General features: G+C 37.0%; 1 long non-coding RNA gene across 6 annotated transcripts in view; it reads right to left on the reverse strand.

The window, feature by feature from the left end:
• The window catches only part of LOC103101232 (uncharacterized), a 202465-nt gene that overhangs the window by 121229 nt on the left and 56946 nt on the right, over positions 1–24290 (reverse strand). The window lies entirely within an intron of this gene.

Consider the following 24290-nt stretch of genomic DNA (forward strand, 5'->3'; position numbering starts at 1 on the left):
GGGGAAAGAGGTTCATAATATATTTGTGAATTTTTGCATGCACATAGAAAGTGACTGTGATAATGATTCAAATAAGTCCCTAGGACAGGAAGAGGGTTTTTTTTTTTCAAGGAGATACAAAGAATCTCAAATGTGCTAGATATTTTTTTCCTTCTCTGTGACTTGGTGACATCATTGCCTCAGGGTTTCAGAGTATCACAGGAGAAAGATAATCTAAAGGAAGATGCTCACAGAGCCTCAAATTGCTTTCCTGCAAATAAGGTGACCAAATACAGTGAGGAAGAAAGAAGGGGGGAATGGGGAGGGGAGAGCATATTGAAAGGTGATGGCTGAGGTGAGAAATAAAGCTGAATGATCCAGCAGTGAAACGAGATTTAAGGTTCTCAAATGGAGAGGAATAGCTATCAGGCAAGAAAACAGGGAAAGATAAAAGAAGGAAAATCTTTGGATTGTAGAGCTAGTGATGGAAGGGTCTTCTGAGGTCAGCTAATCCAACCCCCTCATTTTACAGGGGAAAGAGATGAACAGAAGCCTGAAGATGTTCATAGGAGAATATAGACTTATAAAGGGACCCTAGAAGACATCTATTAAAACTCTTCATTTTAAGGTTGAGGAAACTGAGGCACAAAGAAATTAAGTGGCTTGCTGAAGGTCACACAGGTCATAAATAACAGTTGAGATTTGAATTCAAATTCTATGACTGTAACACCAATTCTCTATCTATTCTCTCTACCACATTGCCACCCAAAATTGTGTTAAAGAAAAATAAGTAGAAAAATGAGAGAAGCAATTGCTAAAGATTAGTTATTCAGGCAAAAAAATAAGGGTCAAATTCATTCCTTTACTAATGTGTATTTCGTGACTTCTATGTATAAAACCATGTTTTCATACTGAGGATATAAATATAGTGCATGGACTCTGGGCTCACTCTTTCATTCTTGACTCTGTCTCATCGGTTGGATCCCCAAATCCCAGCTGGCTGCATCTCTGCCTAGGGTTCTAGAGGCATTGTTTATCCATTCATCTAAGATTAGGAAAGAATAAATATGACAGAAACAGAAATGAAGGTGCCATGTGTTCATGGCTGCATAATAGATGAATAGGGAAAGAGGGTAACCACTTATAGGCTTCTGTTGATGCTAGAGGATGCTGCTTCTAAAACTGCTGAAACTCCCCACATCCAGAGCCTGAGAGCAGTTCTTTCCTCCTTGAGCAGAAGGGAAAAGGGAGAAAGATTTCATCTGTTTGTGCATGCACAGTTATAGCTCCTTGGCAGCTAAAATATTTTTTGTCCCTACACAGTAAGCAGACAGATGATGAGGATTCTTTTGCATGCTCTAAAAATAAGGAGAAAAGGGATCTCTCCGTTGCCTATTTCTGGAAATGACCTCACTAAGACTCCGTGTGAGTAAATTTGCAGAAAAAAAAAGGAAGAGCTCTTTCAACTTGGATAAGATTAGTTGTGGGAGATCTGAGAAAGCTACAGAAGGAAGTAACAACTAATGTGAGCCTGGAAGGAAAATAAGGAGTCTGTAAGAATTTACAAAGGATCTGATGATTTATTTCCAGCAATCGACCCAAGAAATTATTTGTTGGCCAACAAGGTAAATATCCCTTTTGTTTCCTTCTCATAATCAATGAGTCAGCTAGGTGGTGAAATGGAGAGAGTACTGAACTTGGAGTCAGAAAGATGTGAATGTAAATTCAACATCAGGCAATTACTAGCTTTCTGACATGGACAACACTTAACCTCTGTCTTCCTCAGTTTATCCATCTGTAAAAATGGGAATAACAATATCTATCTCTCACAGTTGTTGTAAGAAGAAAGGGAAAGATGTATAATGCACTTTGCCAATCTTCAATACTATACTAGTGGTACCTATTTTTAGTGGAAACACTGTATTTGTGTATGTCTGTATTTAGGAATCCAAGGATCATAGCCATATACTACCACTTCCCTTTTTTTGAAACCCTTACTTACCTTACATCTTAGACTCAATACTATGAATTGATTCCAAGGCAGAAGAGTGCTAAGGGCTAGGTGGTGGGGGTTAAGTGACTTGCCCAGGTCACATACACCTAAGTAACTGAAGTATCTCCTGTCTCTAGGTCTGGCTCTCAATCCATTGAGTCACCTAGATACCCCCAGGACGATGTGTAACAGACCTGTAATTTTTCTCAGCATGAGGGGCTTCTTCTTGCTGTGTTCATTGAAATCCTGTCTTTGACCCAGAAGTTCTAGAGCATTGCCTTAAATCCACAGAGATTATGAGTAGCCCAGGGTCACCCAACTGGCAAGTCTCAAAAGTAATTTTTTAAACCCAAGGCAGAAGAGTGGTAAGGGCTAGGCAATGGGGATTAAGTGACTTGCCCAGTGTCACATAATAGGAAGGGTCTGAGGACAGATTTGAACCCAGGACCTCCCATACAAAAGTAAAATTTGAACTCAAGTTCAAGCCCAGTGTTCTTTTCATGATGCTGTATTCTAAATGTGACCCATTTTTTATTCATCAAGAGAAGAATTTGACACACTGACATGCTTTGGATAATGTATCAATAATTTACTTTCATTAGAATGAAATGGCTTGAAGGCAGAGGCTCTTTCCATTCTGTCCATATCCTAAGTGCTTAGCACATAGCAGGTGCCTAACAAATAGGGTAGGGCTGATACCTATTGGAAAATGGGCAGTCACATCACCAACTGCACATTCTCAGTGATCCCGATCTGATTCTGGATGCTCAGACCACAACTGAACCCTGCGGGACACCTAACCAAGTCACTGCTGCCAATACATAAATCCACTTTGACAATAATAAAGTGACAGAATGGACTCCCTCCTCGAGGGAGATCCAAGAATCCATAACTTGGATGGACAAGCAAATAAACAAGTTTGCGAAGGAAAAGTGTTTCTCCATCTCCCCTTCTGGAAGTTAAACTGAACTATAATATTGATGGCATTGGCAGACTAATTAAGAAAACTTTGTTAATGGAGGATAATAATGAAACTGACACATTTTCAATTCAACCTAACACCATTCTCCATCCCTGAGTTCTCTCCACTCTCTAGTTGCTCATTTCTTTCTGCTCACTGCCAACATCCTTTGCAAGGTTATCCTAATAGGGCCATAGAAATGCTCTGGGAATAAACACACACACACACACTTACCACCATCCATGAAAGCAATGCTCCCAAATGTCTCCATCAGGCTACCACTCTGCCTAAAGGAAATCCCCAGGTGGATGGATGCCCCATTGGACTAGAAGGACTCTAGATACTTTCTGATAAGGAGAGGAGATCTATGGGGCACCATCCTGCTCATTTTTTCCTTCCCCTAGCACAGTGTTATTTATATAATAAATGTGCTATTTCATTTGTCAAGTATATAAATGAGATAAACTTTTGAGCTAACCCTATTACTACCTTCCTACTCTAATCAAAGCACTTATTTCTCATACCTACTTAATAATAAGAGCTCCCATTGACATGGTGTTTTTAATTTTGCAAAGTGAAAATACATTGCATATATCATCTCATTTGATCTTCCCATCAGTTCTATTTTTATGAATGAGGGAAGTCCAGACCACAGAAAAGTTAAGTACCTTTTTCCAGAGTCACACAGAGAGATAGCAGACAGCAACTGGTTAGATTCAAACCCAAATCTTCCTGGGATCAGATTGTAACATAGATGGAGGGTGTTAAATCCAATAAGGCATCTGCAACCTCCCTCCCCCCCCCTTGTTTCTTTCTCAGAGACCTCATCACAACATACATACTGAAAGGACTTGGGTGGATGGAGGGGGTTTCCCTTAGGCAATAGGGGAGGAGGGAGTTATGGCTACTAACTAGCTGCAACTCATCCTCAAGATCACAAAAATTACTGTAATAGAAGAGGAAATCACATGTCTACTAGTCACAATCATAACCCTAAGCCCTCATCAGTGTGCTTCCCATTTATATAATCAGTCACATAAACACCATTATTATTCTTCATTTATTTCAGACCTGCCTAACTGTTTATGACCTCATTTGTGGATTTCTTGACAAAGGTATTGGAGTGGTTTTCTTCTCCAGCCCATTTTACAAATGAGGAAACTGAGGCAAACAGAGTTAAGTGACTTGCCCAGGGTCACACACAGCTACTAAGTATCATTGAACACAGGAAGATGGGTCTTCCTGACTGCTGGCACTCTACCACTCAGCCACCTAGCCACCTAGCTAAGAAATAGAGGACAAAAATAGTCGATACAGATGAATCTTTAAGAGGTTTCTGTTCTCTGAAGCCATAGATGGCACTAGAAAGCAAAGGAATCTTCACCCATAACATAAGGTTCTTTTTATCTCCAATCATCTCAGCTCCTATCAGCCTCTCCATTCTGGAAGCTCCTGATCTCCATAGCTTTTTGTGTCCTTCATTCTTGCTTCTGAATTATTGGTTTCTGGAAGCAGCTTCTTTCACCAATTTCTTTGATCTGTTACCTGCCATCAGCTTTTTCAGTCCCTAACTCTGAATGCAGCTTTTGATCTTGCTTCTGAAACTTCCTCATGACCCACCTTTAACTTGGGTCCAGAAACACAAAATCCACATTTCTGTTAGATATGATACTCATGTTACAAACATGAGAGTGTCATATTCCCCAAACAGTTCCTTCATGCAATTCCCTAGTAATAAAATCCAAAGTCTTGAAAGCAGTCATATTCAAATTGACTAAGGGAGAATTCATCACAGCCATCTCTTCCATCAGTCAATATTTCTCCCTCTGAGGACATGTTCTCTCTGAGGACTTGTATCTAGGGGACTGCTTTTCACTCAGACTCTCTGCATAGCCTATTTTCCCCTGCTTTTCCCCTATATTTCACAATATTATCATAGATTTCAGAACTAGAAGAGACTTTGAGGTCAACGCATCCACCCCATCTCATTTTGTAGATGAGAATGTTGAGACAAAAAGAGAGTAAGTAATTATCCAGGCTTTAAATCAACATTATATCTAATATACCACATAGATCCTGAGAAATATTCTGATCATCCCTTCTCAAAACAGATTTCCTCCCTCCTTATCAAAACCACCTTCTATTCATTCCATAGAAATCCATATTTGTACGGGATCTCTTTTTTTGATAGAATATAATTGTTTTGAGAGTAGACATTGCTTCACTTTTTTGTGATGCTTGATACAAAATAGGTACTTAATAAATGGCTTGTCTTTTGATTGGTTTAAAACAATAAATACAGTCTCTTCCCTTACTCAATACATCAAGTGTACTTCAATCTGACTATATTAAGGATGCGTGATTCCATCAGGAAAGTGGGTATTCCATTTGGAGATTAACATCCCCTTTATACCTTAGTAGATGGTCTACAAGAGTTTGTTTTCAAAAAAAGACATCTCCCTATGACCAGTCCAGTGATGAGCTTCTCTGGCCATAGTTATGCTACTTTACAAATAACAGCTATAAATTCTGTTACTGGAGTCACTTCTTGAAACTTTGACAGCTTAGGAGAAACTGCCAGAAATTTCACTCTGCTTAACATAATCTTTGAGACCTTTAATCACCTGCATGCCTTAAAAAGACATTTAAAGCAGGGATTCAGTGGTATGCCAGGTGAAAATTCCTAAAATTCACTTTCAGTATGTCCCTCTCCTGTCTCAAGACTTGACAGTTCCCATCAACTCTAAGCTAGTCTACTGGCTCTGAAGTCCTGCAAAACAGCTTAGAAACAGCCTTCTACATGAAGATTTTCCTGATTCTCTACCTGCTTATCAAAACTACCTTTTATTCATTCCATTCAAATCCGTATTTGTATGTTTTGTCTTCTTGGATAGAATATAATCTCTTTGGGGGTCAGCATTGCTTCTCTTTTCTCCGTGATGCTCAATACATAATATATACTTAATAAATGGCTTGTCTATTGATTGGTTTAAATAATCTACCCCTAGAAACTGAGTTATTCCACCTGAGAGTATTCTATGTGGACTCAGTAAGACTTCCATTCAAATCTTGCCCTTATGACCCTTAACTTATTTGAGCCTCAGTTTTTTCATCTGAGAAATGGAAACCATGATAATGAGAGAGAGCCACCCCGCAAGACTATGCTATGAAAAGCTAAAGGCACCATAAATTGTCTGGTATTCATAATAATTATTTCTATTTATAGCTGACTATTTGCATTAACTTATATTTGTATATGATAATATAAATTATAAATGGATAATATAAAATATATTGATATGTTATTGATAATAATTTATATCTACTAATAAATAATAATATTCTTTTGATGATATTTAATTGTAAATAAGTATATTCTGCTTGAATTATAGAATATTTCTCTTGGGCACTCCTGGGTTCCCAGTCCTGCTCAAGAAAAATTGCAGAAGTGTTGTGTTGATGGGCTGCTTTTAAAGGCATATCCAGAACTCACTTATGCCAATAAGTCTATGAGGAAACACCTCATGGCCATCATAAGCATAAATTGGCCTGCTTAGGGTAAATGGTTCCCAAAGATTTACAAACGTTCTCTATTCATCATGTTTCTATGGTGGGGTGGGCAGTTCATTCCACCAGTGAGACAGTCCAGCCCCATCTGGGAGACAAGGTTCCAAGATATGTCAGTCAAGATGACACTGGACCACAACGACATTCACATTTTAAATTGGATAATGGCTCATGTCATTGGGGATGGTCTTAATAGTTGTATTTTTACGTCGCTTTGCTTTATTTTCAAGAGAGTAGGTCAATAGTGAGTCCCTGAATGGTCACCCAAGCAGGTCATGGGGGGCAGAGTTACCCAGAGGCTTGAGGGAAGACCAAGAACGTCTCCAAACTGGGATGCAACGAGCAATATCTGGTCAGTGAATATTACAGGTTAGGGTTCAGGAGAGAGATTTGTTACAGTGCTGAGTTTATACAGATAGAGCAGGAAACTGAGCAAGCCCTTGGTGAGATGAGTCAGGAGCAAGCAAACGAAGCTATGGAAAGGTGAGGGGGCATCAGGTGCCTGGAGGGAAAAAACAGTAGAAATGAACTTGAGAGACCGCTGGTTGAATCCTATTAGCTGACCTACATGCTTTTGCTTTTTTAAAAAATGCTTCATTATTATATAAGAAATATATATGTGTATGTGTGTGTATAAAGAGAGAAAGAGAAGGGGGGAGAGAGAGAGACAGACAGACAGACAGACAGACAGAGACAGAAACAGAGAGACAGAGAGCTTTTAAAGCCAAACATCCTATATAACATTGCAAAGTTTGGAAAGTACTTTACAGGCATTATCTTTTCTGAGCCTCAGATAACCCTGTATGTTAGGTGTTGAAGGTTTTTATTATGCCCATTTTAGTGGCTTAGAGAGATTCTGATTTGCTCATAATTGCAGCATTAGTAAGAGCCATTATTTGAACCCAGATTTTCTTGACATCTAGATCAGCAGCCATTATGCTATGCCACATTTCCCTCTCTATCAGTGGCCTTTTGGGACTTGTAAATCATCAGGGTGAAACCAGGCTGGGCAGGCGTGGATGATGGGGGAATGATACAATACACAAGGAAGTACTCAAGAGACCAGAACAGGATCAGAAGGAGCAAAACGGGAATAAGGCTGAAGTCAGGGACAATAGTCAAGATTTCTTTCAGAGGGGGAAAATTGTACAAACATAGATCTCTAGTAGCAACCTTCAGCTAAGCAGACCCACCATGAAGAAGAAAGTGGAGTTTAGAAGAATCCATTCAGTCTTTTTTTTACATTTTTTTTTCAAATTACATGAGATATAATTTTGAATAATCATTTTCAGCCATTTTGCAATCTATTTTCTCTTTCTCTTTCCCTCCTCTTCCCTCTCCCCCTCCACAGGTGGTAGGTAACATGATATAAGTTATATATGTGCTATCATGCAATACATGTTTCCATTTTCTTCATTGTGTGAAAGAAGGCATATATAGCTTATACAAGAAAAAAACTCATGAAAGAAATAAAGAGTGACATGCTTCCATCTGCATTCAGATTCCATCAGTTCCTTCTGTAGAGGTGGATAGTCTTTTTCATAATGAGTTTCTTGGAGTTGTCTTGGATCCTCCCACTGCTGGTAAGTTAAGTCCTTCCCAGTTGATTGTTGTACAAAGTTCTCCTGCTTTTCTTCACTTCATTTTGCATCAGTTCATTTAAGTCTTCTCAGTTTTTTTCAGAGACCAAATTGCTCATTATTTCTTATAGCTCAATTGTATTCCATTACAATTATATATAAAAGCGTGTTCAATCATCCCCCAATGGGTGGGTGTATTCCCTCAACTTCCAATTCTTTGCTATCACAAATGTGCTATCAATATTTTGGTACATATAAGTTGTCCCTTCCTTTTTTAATTTCTTTGGGAATCAGACCTTGTAGTATCACTCTGAGACTTGAGCAGAACTGTATTTATTTGGGAGATTTTGCTTCCATATGCTCTGTGTCCAGTGACTTAGACTTGAAGAGAACAGGCTCTGTCCACTATACTCTACTAGATAGCAAGGAATTTATGGGATGCCACATCTCTCTGGGCCCTACTGGAGCCTTTCCCTCTGCCTATGGATAGAAGAGTCCTAAATCAAAGAAGATTAAGCTGATGAATAAGCAGTTCTCTAATCCCCTAGATAATGTAGCCCCTCTTAAGACTGGATAAATTCCTTTGACCTACCAATACCATTACTTGAGATCAAAGATAGGGGAAACAAAATGCAGATTGAATCACAATTTTTTAACTTTGTTTTTATTGGGGGGGAGGGTCAGTCTTTGTTGGGGTTTTTACAACAGGACTAATATGGAAATATGTTTTGAATGATTAGACATGTATAATTTATATAAAATTCTTCAAGGAGGGAGGAAAGGGAAGAAGGGAAAGAATTTGGAACTCATATGTTAAAAATTGTTTGTACATGTAATTGGAAAAACTAAAATATTTGAATTGGGAAAAAGACAGAGCAATATTTGCTGGGCAGCACCAGGGAAGGACTCCTAGTTGAGAACACAAGCATGTATATCTATCAAAGATAACTCCTGTGTAACAGAACTAGAATCTTCAAAAATAATGCTAAAAAGAAGATACACAATCATACCTAGAAAGAAGATAGCAATGGGGAAATGGGGAATAGGAGGAGGGAAGAGAGAATGGAGAAAGGGAATGGAAGAGGAGAAGAAAAGAAGGAAGGGAAGATGGGATGATCATAGGGCAGGAGCGAGGGATAACAGGCAGAACATCCAGATGTCAGAAGAAAGCAAGCAAGGTCTCCAGCAAATTGGATGAACTCCCTACAACAAACTTTAGGAAAACAGATAAGATTCACATGAGATGGAGAGGTCTGAATAGATGGAGAACCACATCACTGGAAGAATACCCAGACTGATGTGATAATAATAAAAATAACAATCATAGATAACATTTATATAATGCCCACTATGTGACAGGCACTGTGTGAAGTGTTTTATGATTATTATCTCATTTTATCCTCATTTTTTAAATTTATTTTTATTTATTTGTTATAGATGCTAATTATTATCTTCATTTTACAGATGAGGAAACAGAGGCAAGTTAAGTGATTAAGAGGTTAAATGATTTACCCAGGGACAAATAGCAAGTAAATGGATGAGTCTGGATTTGAATTCAGATTTTCCTGACTTCAGACCCAGCACTCTAGTCACTGTACCACTTAGCTGCCTCTGATGAATAACAGGTCTATTTGAGTACTGAGGATTAAGAAACACTCAGGTTTAAAGAAAGACCCAGGCATTCAGAGAGATGGTTAATACCTATGGCTCAGCAGCATCTGTATAATTGAATGAATGAATGAATGAATGAATGAATGAATGAATGAATGAAAAAATGAATTTAAAAGTATCTTAAGTATATTCTAGGGATTGTGATAAGCTCTGAGGATTCAAACACAGGCAACCATGACAGTCCCTCAAGAAGCTGGCATTCCAATAGGGAAAGGGAATCCATGAAGAGAAAGTTGGAAGGGGGAGAAGAGAGGATACATATATGTCAGCTTGATTTGAAAATGACTAGAGAGTAGCAGAGTAAAATTGTTTCTGGGGATGAAAAGTGGTAGTTCTATGCCAGTACAATTAGGAGTAGATTGAGTACTGGACCTGGAATCAGGAAGAACTGAGTTCAAATCCAACCTCAGACATTTGTTAGCTATGATCTTGAGCAAATCATTTACCCCCTCTCTGCCTCATTTTGTTCATCTATAAAATAGGAATAATAGTAATAACACCTACCTCCCAGCATAATTATTAGGACAAAATGAGTTAATATTGGAACAGCATTTTGTAAATCTTAAAGCACTATATAAATGCTATTAGTATTATTATTATCATCATCATCATCATCAAGATAAAGCAAATAGTTGTCTATCATATTCTAGGATCCAAGGGAACAGAATCCAGATTCTAATGAGAGGAGGTTAAGAAAGGAAACAAGAGTGCTGGTAGTATGATTTGGAAATGAGTAAAATAAAGGCAATATTCCAATTAACATCACAGAACTAGTACTATGCCAATTAAATCACCAAATGGATACCTTATAAAAAGAGACAAAAGCCTCACAAAATTCATTTAGAGGAACAAATAAATATCAAAGAGATAATGAAAAAGTAACAAAGAAAGAGGCTTGGGGTTATCAAATCTCAAATTCTATTTCAAAGCCATAATTATCAAGTTTATTTACTATTGGGCAAAAGATGAAAAGGAGATCAATGAACTTGACTAGATAAAAAAAGATCTAGGAGAAGATGCTCATAGCAATCTGGTTTTTAATAAAATGGAGGTGGGGAAAGTCCAGAGAGACTTGAGTTTGAATCCCACCTCCAACATTTACTAACCACATGATCATTGTCAACATGGAATCTAGAAGCCCCAAACTTATAACGTAGTAAGATATGATGAACCCCAAGTTTTAGGACTAGCATGTACTTGTTCCCTGTCCCTGTGGGAATCCACCCCGAAGGGAATCTCAGGCTAGCAATTTCAGACTCAATAATGGACCCTAAGGTAAAAGACAACCCCCATCAGGTGGGGTCAAGCCTAAGCCAAGTGATTCTTTAGCACTGTAGGCAGCATGTCAGTCTCATAAGCTGAAGGTCCTGAGTTTAATATTCGAAAGGAGGGTGTGATACAGTGGGAGAGGCTTCTAGAGACAAGAAGAGTCACTTGGCCATGTAACTGCCATATAAATGAGAGCTGATATCATCGACAGTACTGCCATTATTAACTGTGTGTCACTGAGCAAGTCTTTGAACTTCCCAGGGCCCTGGGCAACACTCCAAGATGAAAAGTGACAAAACAGGTGCCAGCCTGCGCTGGTGGAAGGAATTTCCTCACATGGCAATTCTCCATACCAATGAAATCATGGATACGTCTATCCTAATCATGCTTGTTTTCAGAAAGCAAAACCAAGAGGAATGAAGGAAAACTGATAAAGAAGCAAATTTAAGCTTCCAGTAAGGAAAATTTCCAAATAATAAAACCCTCTTCTCTCCTCTATCTCTCAAATACCTTAACATCTTTTTCCATTCTCCAACAGATTGTCCCTGCAATCATTCTCCTTCCATTGTTTTAAACTCCAAGGAATATGATTACCCACCTCCCTGGAGCCATGCCAACTCCCTCCAGTCTCTGCCCTCTCTAACTTCCTTTTGTGGTTATCTTCCTTATGCTGCCTTCCTCTTTTAAATTGTTAGCTTCTTGAGGACAGGAATTGTCTTTCTTTTTCTTATTTGTATCCCCCAGTGCTTGGTATACAATAGGTGCTTAATAAATGTTTATTGAAATGTTTATTAAAAATGAATGGAACGTGTCTATAAAGGCTGATTTATATTCAGCCCTTTAGTATTAGAAAGGTTAAAAAAATATCTTGAAAAAAATATTTTATAGTAATCTAATGGAAGGGTTCTTGATCTAAAGTTTAATGTATTTTTATAATTTAATTTCAACATAAGTGGCTTCCTTTTTCGTTGTATGTTGTCCATTAGCTCATTTACATAGGACTATTTTCAAGCTTTTGATGACTAGAGCTGAGATATATATATCACAGAACTGCCTGTGGATTATAGAAAGGTGTGTGTGTCGTTTGTTTATGTACAGAACTCTGGATTTAGTCAGTTGGTTGGATTAATTGTTTTTGTTTTTTAATCAACCTGAATTAAGAGTTGTAAATGGCTCACAGGTAAGCCCTGAATGGAATATGAAGACATAGCAGCCAGTTGAGATGAGCTGATGGTGTATAGTGCCCCCAGCTGCTTGAATTAAACAGAATAGACACAGAAGATGATGGCAGCTGCTTCGAGATGTCCTCAAGGAAGGATGACATGATTAGAAAAGAAAATCCTTTTTCTATACTTCTCTCTAGCACCATTTACCCCCAGTGAGAGGCGAAACCCTTTGTGTGCTTCAGTGCTTTACCCTTTCTGGTGTAAGATGGAGAAAACTCCTCAAAGACCAGACCTGGGGTAGTTTGCAAGCATAATATGAAGTACAAAGCTAACATTTATGTAGAATTTTTAAGGTTCGAAAGGCACTTTATGTATGCTGTCTCATTTTCATCCTCACAACAACCTTGTTAGTGTGTGTTATTTGTATCTCCATTTTACAAATGAGGAAACTGAGAAGAAGGGAAGTTAGGCAACTTGCCCAGCATCACATAGCTGCTTGTAAAAGAAACAATTTCATATGGCATTAACACACAGTTAAATGGGCAAACTTATAGATCCCAGGCTTAGGAATTCCATTTCACCCAAATGCTGCTGCTTGGCCAGCCAAAGAGCTGAAGTACCATAAATAGAGCAAACTCTTCCCTAAAAAAACCAAGGATATCAAAGTCTACCGGGATGCAGGTTGCCCAAGGATTAGGGGTTTTCTTAATCATGAATCTTTCTTCTGGTTTTCCACTCTTCCTCAGAGTCTCTGTTTGCATTAGTGAGAAACTGTAATCTAGGTATATGGATGGATTGTGATATTTCAGTCATTCTTTCTTTTGCGTTCTATTGAATAAATGTTGCATCTTTAATAATTCTTGTTTTTACTTTCTCATTAAGTAAATATTTTATAATTTATTCATTAATGATGATATCATTGTGGTTGCTTTGTGTATATAGAAAACACTGGTGGGGGCTCAAGAGCAAATGGCAAATTATACCTTTTATACCAGTATTATACCCTTTATGCCATTTTACTTCCTAGATCCTAAGAATTGAGTTATATAAGTGTAGGATGCTTAAGACCATGTCCATCTGAAAAAAATGCCTTTGACCTACTAATATGAGTACAGATTGAAAATGAATGAGTCAGTCCAGGGAGAAAAATAGAGAGGAGCTGTAAGTGCCACATCAGATGCCATGGCTGGGTACAACACTTCTAGCATTAGTAGATCACCCTCTGGCTATATATATATATATATATATATATACACACCTTCCCCATCATAATGGAAACTCTTTAAAGGCAGGGACTATTTTGCTCTTTGTATCCCTGTTACCTAGAACAGTTTAGCACATAGAAGGTACCTAGTAAATTTATAAAGAACAATTTCAAAAAAAAAACTGTCCAAAAGCACAATGGGCTAACTTGGGAGACAATGTATTACTCCCCAGCTAGGGGTCATCAAATGAGGGCTGGATAACCACTTGTCACTGATATTGTATATGGGATTCTTGTTCATAAAAAGGTTAAATTAGATGGCTTCTGAGTTCTCTTTTAAGAGTGAGGCAGTGACTCTCCAAAAAGTTAATACAGTAGAAAAGAAAAAAGGAAGATGCTCCAAGAAAGGTAAGAACTGTTTATATCATAGAGGACCTCTAATTACACACTTAAGAATTTGGACTTTGTCCTGTAAAGAAGAGGAAGAATGCAATGGGAGGTTTAATAGAGAAATGATATAATAAAAGCATTTTATCAAGATTAATCTGGCAAGATTGTGCAGAGAATTTTTTCTAAAGTTAAGTGACCTCACACCAGAATCCAGAAATCTATAATATGCCAAGAGCACATGAGCCTTCAATTCATGGGCAAATTACAAACTCAAGGCCAAAGAAATTGATAGTATGCCCCCAAAGTCACCCTACCTGAAGTTTACATTTAACTTTTGTGTTGAATGACTAATTAATAAGATCAAATTTTAAAATTATTTCAATTGCATATTTTTGGTGCTTTCCTTTTCTCCCTTTTAGATGAGGGGAAAAAACATGGAAGGTAATTCCTCTGCATAATTTCCTCTCTTGATTTCTGAGTTCACTGTATAATTTCCTGACAATTTTTCTCTTTTTAAAAAACAAACTTCTTTATCTGCCAGGGTTTTTAAATCATCCTTTGGTTTTATAATTACATTTAGAATCATCTAGATAAGAGTGCTTGACTGGGAATAGAGAAGTGTTGGAAATTAACTGACTTTGCCACTATTTTCTGAGTAATTTTTGGTGATTTATTGCTCTTTACTAAATGGAGGCTAGAAAGCCAATGGCCACAGTCAGGGCAAATGCTCAGAATCTTGTATATATCCCTCTCTTTCTCTGATTATAAGAACATTTTATGAGAAAATGCAATTAGTCAGGCAAGCAACCAGACAGCATTTGTTAAACACCTATGTGCCAGGCACTATGCTAGGTACAAAGCATTTTTTTAAAAACCCTAGAACAGTCTCTACATTCAATAGTTGTTGGGTTTTTTTTTTAGTGTTTTGGAGACAGTAAGATGGCTCAATGGATTGAGAGCCAGGTCTAGAGAAAAGAGGTCCTGGATTCAAATTTGGCTTTAGGGACTTTCTAGCTACTAGCTATGTGACCAGGCAAGTCACAACCACCATTACTTAGCCCCTATCACTCTTCTGCCTTGGAACCAATATAAAGTATTGATCCTAAGATGGAAGGTAAGGGTTTTTTATGTTATGTAAGAATATGTAGGTAAATGATCATGATACAGACCTCATGTCTTAAGCATGAAAATTCATAAGATTTTAGAGCTAGGAGAAACTTTAGAATTCATTAGGTCATGCTAGCTCATGAAAGAAGTTAGAGATTCCACAAGTCAGAGGTGAGGAGCAAATGAACCCCCAAAACAGGGAATCACCTTCAAAAGTCCCAATTTGATTATATTTTATTCTCAGTTTGAAATAACCAAAGAACTAAACATCTAAATTTTATTAGTATTATGACTTTAAAAATATATATTTTAGAGTAAAATTGAATGAAAATTATCTGTCCCCTCAATTAGCTGGACAATGCTCAACCTAAAAGACCATGTGCCCATCTCTCTTTGACAATATCAACTGAGGTCTTGGCTCCTTTCCAAATATCTACTATTTCCAAAGGGGATAGGTTGGGGTTCTTTCACTAGCTGCCACAGAGCACAGGGTTTTCAAAGGGGATTAGCTGACAAACTCCAAGTCAATACACTGCAAAGTATTCAATTTGTCTGGTAATAAAGCCTTGACAAAGGGTCAGGATATATGAACCTGCAATTCCAAATAAATTCCTAAATAAATGGTCTGACTACTAATCCACCGCTGCAGCTACCTGCCAGTGCTGATGGACAGCGCTTAAAGCCATTGCTGTGGTGCTCACTTTCAAACCACAGTCACACCAGTGGGATTTTTTTTTAAGAAGTAATTGACATGAAGCCATTTATACCATAATTGGAGAGTAGATAAATTTGTTCATAGATAGTAAAATGTTGAATTATATTAGGGGGCCAAGAGGATTTTTTTTGTGTGTCTTGTGAAATGTTACGTTATTATTATCGATTTGTTGTGTTCTAGTGTCCTCCAATGGATAGTTTTGATAATACTAGTAAAGTAGTACAGCCTGAAATGTGGAAAATAGAAAGAGTTGGCTTAAATTTTAATATTCTGTTTAGAAAACCATGGAAGAGACTTGGGTCTCCAAAGTTGGGCGGGAATTGGGCTGGTCACTTCCCAAAGCAACTTAGATTAGTACCCTACACTTTGTAGTAGAAAAGGACTACAATAGTCATTTAGATTCATCCATTTGTGTTTGAGTTTGTTTTTATAGCTTCTTTGACCACGAAATTAACTGATTCCTTGGGCAGTATTCCAAATCAGAAGGTCTTAATTGAGGCCAATATAATATAGGAATTAAGAAGATACATGGGGGCAGCTAAGTAGCACAATGAGTGAGTTGGGAGTCTGGAAGACTTGGGTTCAATTCTAGCTTCAGATATATCTTGGTTGTGTGACTCTAGATAAGTCATTTAACCCTTATTGCTTAATCTTTGGCACTTTTCTGTCTTAGAATCTAAGAGAGAAAGTAAGAGCTTTAAAAAGAAGACATATCGTTGCAGCAAAGTGGTGGACTGGCATGAAAACTGTATTTAATGACAGCTTAGTTACAAGATGTGCCTGGAACCATCAGGGTGAGAGGAAGTAGAGAAGCTGAGTGTCAAACTAGCACAAGATTTGCCATGGAAGAACAGAAAAAGATAAGAAAATCTCACTAATTCAGACTAAAGCTAATATGAATTAGGAAAAGTTCAAATTCTAGAATGTTTTAAGGAGATGCCATTTGTTTTATGTCTACACATATTAATGTATAGACAAGATATATAATTATGTCAAAATGTCTAGGGCTTCTAATTTAATTGGAATGGGAACATTCTCAAATCTGAACTCTTCTAGGACATTATACCTTCATTACTCATTTGGTCACTAAGATTTTTATTTTTTTTTTGTTTTGTTGTGTTTTACTGATATATTTTGCTTTGACATAACTCATCTAGCTATCTATGTTCTATTCTTCACTCATAGTACCCTACCCCTGCACCAAGGGGGGAGGGGTACATTCCCTTCTTTTTTCAGCTTTGTCATTATGATTTCACAGTACCTAGTCATTGTTCTTTCCAATTTGATGATGATGATGATGATGATAAGGAAAATCCCACCATTCCAATTAAACCATAAGCCCTTTGAGGGTAGACGCACATTGCAATTGTTCCAGGTCCCTAAACTTATAGGTTCAATTCAATTCAATAAGCACTTATTAAACATCTATGTGCCAGTTATTGAGCTCAGTGATAGAAACACAAAAAATGAAAAAAAGTTTACATTCCATTAGAATGTTATTAAAAGAAGACAGCTAGGTGATTCAGTGGATTGAGAACCACTTCTAGAAATGGAAGGTCCTGGGTTCAAATTTGACCTCAGATACTTCTTAGCTGTGTGTTCATGGGTAAGTCACTTGACCCCCACTGCCTAGCCCATACTGTTCTTCCGCCATGGAGCAATATACACAGTTCTGATTCTATGACAGAAGGCAAGGGTTTGTTTTTTTTTAATGTGATTTTTTAAAATTATTTAATCCAACCCCTTCAAATTACAAATGAGAAAACTAATGTCCAGAGAGTTAAATGACCTATCCAATTTCACATAGCTACTTATTATGATAACTGGACCTAGACACCAAGCCTCTTGATTCATAAACCAGTATATACTTTCCACTGTTCCATAGTGGTAAAACAAAAGATCTGGATTCAAGTTCAGTCTCTGAGTACAAGTCACCAAATCTCTTTGAAACTCAGTTTCTTCATCTGCAACATAAGGTCAAAAATAATATTTTAATTATCTCCATCACAGGATTGTTATAAGGAAATTGTTCTATAAGTAAAATATCTAGTTCTGGAGAAGAGTGGGGTTTTTTGTGATTTTGTATTCTCCTGAACCTAGCACATTGACTCACCCATTCTTGTTTTTGTTTAGACATCTCAGTCATATCCAACTCTTTGAAATCCCATTTCAGGTTTTCCTGGCAAAGATACTGGAGTGATTTGCTATTTCCTTCCCCAGCTCATTTTACAGATAAAGAAAGTGAGGCAGACAGGATTAAGTGACTTGTCCAAGGTCACACAGCTAATAAATGTTGGAGGCCAAATTTGAACTAACAAAAAAGGAGTCTTCCTTACTCCAGGCTTGGCTCTCTGTACCCTGAGCCACCTAACTGCCACCTGACCCATAGTAGACATTTAATAAATGCTTGTTGGTTTGGACAGGAAAATAATCTATAAAATACTATGTAACTGTGAGCCCTGAATATTCCTCTACTACTTTGTACAGTGCCCTGTAAGTCATAGATATTCAATAAAGCATAAAGTAACTTGTAATTAGGGAATCATTTATATGTAAATAGATGCTCCTGAAGTATAACAGCCTTTGATCTCATAAGCATTTCAAACATTCCTCTTAAAATATTGTTACATTATTAATTGGATTTGTCAAGGGGGTAGGGGAGATGGTTGGCTAAGCAAAGGTGGTAAGCCTCAGCCCAACGTCCTAATCAAAAGAGCCCAGATTTGAAGCCAACCATTTGAAGTTTTACCATGTATTGTTGATGGCATTCAACTGGGAGAGGCGAGATAGTGTAACCTTATGTCTAGAATGACAAACTTGAAGTAATACATGTATAAATCCAATTAGATTGCTTACCAGCTCTGGGAAGGGGAAGGGAAGAGAGGGAAGGAGACAATTTGGATCATATAAAACTTATGTGGAAATTTGTTATTACATGTAATTGATAAAATATCTTTATAATATAAATAAATAAATAGAATGCCAGACTGTAAAACAGGATATCAGGACCTTAATCCCTCCCAAATATCTAATTATTCCATAGTGAGAAACTGCTTTAATTCGTTAGACTTCAGTTTCCTCATCTGTAAAATGAGGATGAGATAATACTTATACAGGTTACCTCTGAGAGCAGTGATGAGGAATGTATTTTCACTTATAGAAATGAGGTTTGTTCAGATTTGAACTAACATTATGATAGCAAAACAAATAGATGAACAAAAGTCTGTAAATAAAGTAATAAGCAAATTGTGGCACATAGAATAATAAATTGATGACTAGAGGGGACCATAATGACCATCCAGCTCAATTTACAGATAGGGAAACTGAAGCACAGAGAGACAAAGTAATTTTTCCAAAGTTACACATATAGTAATGGGTGTAATATTAAAAAGTAACATCTAATACTCTAAGTATTATATTTTGTAAGATTTGTTAATAATCACTTGACATAGAGGAAAGAAAAAATATTCCATCAATAAAGAGAAATTTCCCAGACCACAAAAACGAAAAGAGAGAGAGCACAAGAGGGCAGAACTATACAAACTTATCTTCAAAACTCAACATGAAGACAAAAGAGGATTGCTGGGAAATATAGTTCAAGGGCACAAAATTCTAATTTCACAAGGGTAAAAGAGAATTTGAACTTACTCCTCTGAAGCCAAATACAGTGGTCTTTCCATGCTTAATGTAATTAAATATTATTGCACTAGAAGAAAAGAGTAGTTGGAGGAATTCACAAAAAGCAGGAAGATTTGTGTTAATTTGATGCAGAGTGAAGTAAGAAGAACCAAGTAAATTAGAGACACAGTGACAACAAAAATATCAAAGAAAAGATACTCTGCTACAAAGAAGAAATGAGGAAATGCATCTCCTTTGAGATGGAAAAAATAGAAGACAATGGTACAGGTCACTTTATGTACTGTTACACAGGGTCTATATATGAACTGGTTTGATTTACTTTTTTGTTATTACAAGGTCTCATTGGGGAAGAGACACGTATATTTAGAAATTACTATAATAAAAAAATATCCATAAAAGTCATAAAAATACACCCAAGTAAAAAGAAACTTTGGAAAATAAAACAACCAGGTGCTCTCCAACAGTAATCTGAGGAAGTGAAAACTGACCTCCAGGTTATGGATCCCATTTGTAACCACATTTGTACAACCAGCTGCTCTCCAACAGTAATCTGAGGAAGTGAAAACTGACCTCCAGGTTATGGATCCCATTTGTGACCACATTTGTAGCAGGCATTTCTTCCCTCCGAGGTCATAGATTGAAATCATAGATTCAATCCAAAAATAAATGTTTTTTAATTAGGTGGAGACTGGAAGCCAATGGAAGCCAAATGTCAACCAAAAGAACCCATTTTGGAAGTGATTATATCTTTCTTTGATTTTATTATTTTATCTTTAGTACTTAACTTTCTTAGTGCTTAACTCTCTGTTGGAGATGATAGGGTGAAAGGAAGACACTGGAGGTGGGGAAAAGTTTTCTTGTGCTTTAGTTCACCTAACTTGACTGTTAGCCTTTCCATCAATCAATAATCAATCAGTCAATAAACATTTATTAAGCACATACTATGTGCCAGGCATGGGTCCTAAGCACTGGGGATACACAAATAGGCAAGAGACCTTCCCTTCCCTCAAAGAGCTTATAGTCTAATGGAGGAGCTTGCAACCGTCTGTGCTTAATTGACTTAATTAACTGATTAATGTCCGACATTGAGCTATTGCTGAACTTTAGCCAACATATGAAGTTAAATCTATATTTAAATGCTGTAGTCACTGAGACTCAACAATGTCAATTCCAATATCAATTTATGAGAAGCCATGGGAATCCCCTGCTTGTCTTCCTTTACAAGCACAAGAGAGGACATGAAACAGACACAAATAGAATGGCAGAGAGACTCTTCCACAAACCTGGATTTGTTAAATTAAGGAAGAATAAAGAAAATCTAGTGCATCTTTAAGACAGTTTCAACTTGGTCTTAAAAGGAATCTAAATCAAGTCAGTGGGAAGTGAGAAAACATTATCACAGAAATAAATAGAAGAGTGCCAGACACAGCTGCAAAGTCACTGGCTGATTCACTAAAGAAATTTGCTTGTAAAAGAACTGTGTGTAAATTCATGCATCACTAAAAAGCACAGTCATTTCACAAGGACACAAAGACACTCTCTCAACCCCTCCTCAACTATTTTTAGTGAGGAATGACGTAGGCAGGGCAGCTGGGGATACCTTACCCAAATCTTCTCGATGTTATATTTACCTCTCCAGAAATAAACTTAAACAAACCTTTCATAAGGCATAGCTTTACAAAGGCCAATGAGGATATCATTGATCTTTTTCCATTTTTGCTCCAAGTTTTATTCTTACCAATATGGTAGAGTGAAGAAAGTACCCAGCTCAGGAGGAGGAAGTTCTATATTCAAACTCTGCCTCTTATATTTCCCAGCTCTGTGACTCTGGGCCAATCACTTAACTTCTAGTTTTCTTGAGGGTATGGATTGTTTAATGTTTGATTTTTTTATCCTCAGCACCTAGCACAAGGCTGGGCACATAGCAGTTTCTCAATAAATGCTTGTTAACATATTAAACAAGAAAATCAATAAGACTGCTCAAAAATGGGGTGTGATTTTCATTGTCATCTGTATTGGGAATAAAATTCTTACAGTGGGAGTTCCCAATGCTGAGGGTATCACAGACCCATTTGATTATCCTAATTATTTAACTTGTTGAAGTATTAGGAGCTGTTATCTGTCAAATAATGCCCTCCAGGATAAATCTGTAGCAAATTCAAACCTTAAACAATGATTCTGGAAAACAACAAACAATTTCCCCATGAAATTTTTCCTGGCAAGACTGAGTTCTGTTCTGGAGAATTTGAAATCTTTCATAATGAGCTGAAAGAGAAAAATGCAAAAATGTTGTCCATTTTGCTTAGTTCATCAAACAGCTAGTTTCAGACTGTTAATTAATGGTCTTCTAACCAGTTTTCTTGCCTCCAGTTTCTACTTGCTATAACTTACTTTATCATTTATCACATTTGGACTGAAATTTTTAAGAATCACACTAATCACGCCATACTTTGTTCAAAAAACTTTCCATAGCTCTAAATTGCCTGTAGCATAAAATAGAAATGTTTATTCTTGTATTCAAGCCCCCTCCACCTGGCCTGGATTTCTTCTCCAATTTTATAATTTTCTGTCACCAAAAAATGCTACCCACCAAAGATGTAGAAGTTGTGCAGGAAGGACTGGCACCTTTAATGGGCTTTTAGGGCTGCTCATCCATCTTTGGCGTCCACCTTTCATCCATCTCTTACCTATGGTTCCAAGAAGCTGTAGCAGGTACAGTGGCCATATCTCGATAACACTCTCTTTTTTTAATCCCTTACCTTCCATCTTGGAATTAATACTAAGTATCCACACTGATAGGATCCCAGATTGCTCAAAGTACTGAAGTTTAAAGCTATGACTCATTTACAGTTTGGATTTACTTTTACCTAGATATCACATACAGTGATGCTAAGGAGCCACCATCTTTGTTTCTGCCCCACTATAACCAATCAACTTGTCAGATCATTCCTCTGATTATACATTGAAAATTAGATTGGCAAAAAGTTAAAATGGCCAATTAAAGTGCTACCTTCATATTGGGAAGTAAAAGGCCTTGTAAATACAGAAGTAAACTGCACACAGTATGAATATCGATCCTCTTACAAACTACTACTGTGTTCTCCCCCAAACCCCTTTAAAACTACTCAATAACAGCTCTGGACTTCATTCTCATTACTTTTGATTTAGTTGCTGATTTTTGCCAATCCATTTAACTTACCTCCCAAATTCTGTTCCAGGTCATCAAAAAGATCTATATTTAAATGAAAACCTCAGGTACTCAAAGCTTTCCTATTTTCTAAAGACATGTCAACACTATTTTCAAAGCTATATTTTCAGAGAAGCAATCAGCAAGCTTGGAGGATTTTTTGGTGGGGGAGGGAGGACAATCAGCAGTTTTCACTGATTGCAAAATTCTATTGCTTCAAGATGGTCCTGGAAATTTAAAATCAGTCTATAATCAGATATCTGTCATACTGTGGGTTTTGCTCTGTTATCATCCGGATCCTATTGCTAATATTCAATGTTGCAGATGGATCTAATTCTTTAAATTACAGGGGGAAATAAGGAAAATAAGGATAATGACTATACCTGTGATTTCAGTGGCTTAGAGGACTTCCAGATGAGGAAACTTCTCTAACAAGTCAGCAACTTCTCTGAAACTTATAGTTTGAGTGAATTGCTGAGAGCAACGTTAAGTGACATACCCAGAATTACTAGTATGTGCTAGAGACAAATCTTGACCAGGTCCTTCTGGGTGCTTCCTTCCTTCCTTCCTTTTCTTTTTTTCCTTTTTCTCTCCAGAATTTCTCTGCCATGCCCCAGAAACTTCTTCATCCTGGAAGCTCATTCCACTCCGGGAATTCACATAATGGAAGTGCTTTCCCTCTAATTAACTCTACTTCTCAGAACCTTCATTTTAAGAAGTGTACCCAGGCCAACCCGCTCTTAATTCCTCTACAGTTTGCACATGTGAGTCTCCTGGAGTTGTTCTACCATAGTAGCCAAGTATGTTCACCTGCTCTTTCCCTTTTCCCTCTTTAAGCTGACTTTTATATAACATCTTACTTTAAAAGATAAGTTCCTTGACAGCAGAGATTGTCTTTGTTTCCACTTGTATCTCTATTCCTACACCCTGGTACATAGTAAATGTTTAATGAAAATGCATTTTGATTTGACTTGATGTGACTTTTTATGCTCTAGTCCCTTTAAAATATTGAATTTTTAAAGAAACATATTATTACTTTATATATCAAAATATATAAAATTGTGTCCTTCAGAGTAACAGCCTTGGGAAGAAATGTTCTTATTCCAATAATACTGTTCACAAACACTCTTAAAAACTCCTCATTTGAAACTAAAACTTTAAAGTCATCAATACATTTTTAAAAGCTTTGCTAGTAATAAAACTATTTTTTGGCAGAGTTAAATGTGATGGATAAAGGCTATTGATTCCTCAGTTGAGAAATATCTTTTCTGATGGATCTATTTGTAAAAAATATTTATTACAGCTCTTTTTGTGGCAGCAAAGAATTGGAAATTGAGGAGTTGGGGAATGGCTGAACCATTTATGGTATATTACCATAATGGAATACTATTGTGCTATAAGAAAAAACGAGCAAGATGATTTTAGAAAAATCTTGAAAGACTTTCCTGAACTGATGCAAAGTGAAGTGAGCAAAATCAGAAGAATATTGTACAGAGTGACAGTAATGTTTTTTTTATGAATAACTGTAAATAACCTGACTATTTTCAGGAAAGCAGTGAATCAAGATAATCTCATAATAAATGATAAATGATATCTGCCCTCTGCGAAATAACTGATGGAGTCTGAAGGCAGATCAAAATATTCTATACTTCACTTTCTTTTCCTTTTCTTATTTTTATTTGAGATCTCTTCCACAAAATGACTAATATGGGGAAAATGTTTTATATGACTGCACATGAAGAATCTCTGTAAGATTGCATATTATCTCAAGGAGAAAGGAAGAAAGGGAGGGAAGACATTTAGAAATCAAAATTTACAAATGCATGTTAAAATTGTTTTTACATGTAATTGGGGAAAATAAA

The sequence above is a fragment of the Monodelphis domestica genome, chromosome 5 (assembly GCF_027887165.1).
Source record: "Monodelphis domestica isolate mMonDom1 chromosome 5, mMonDom1.pri, whole genome shotgun sequence".
NCBI lineage: Eukaryota > Metazoa > Chordata > Mammalia > Didelphimorphia > Didelphidae > Monodelphis > Monodelphis domestica.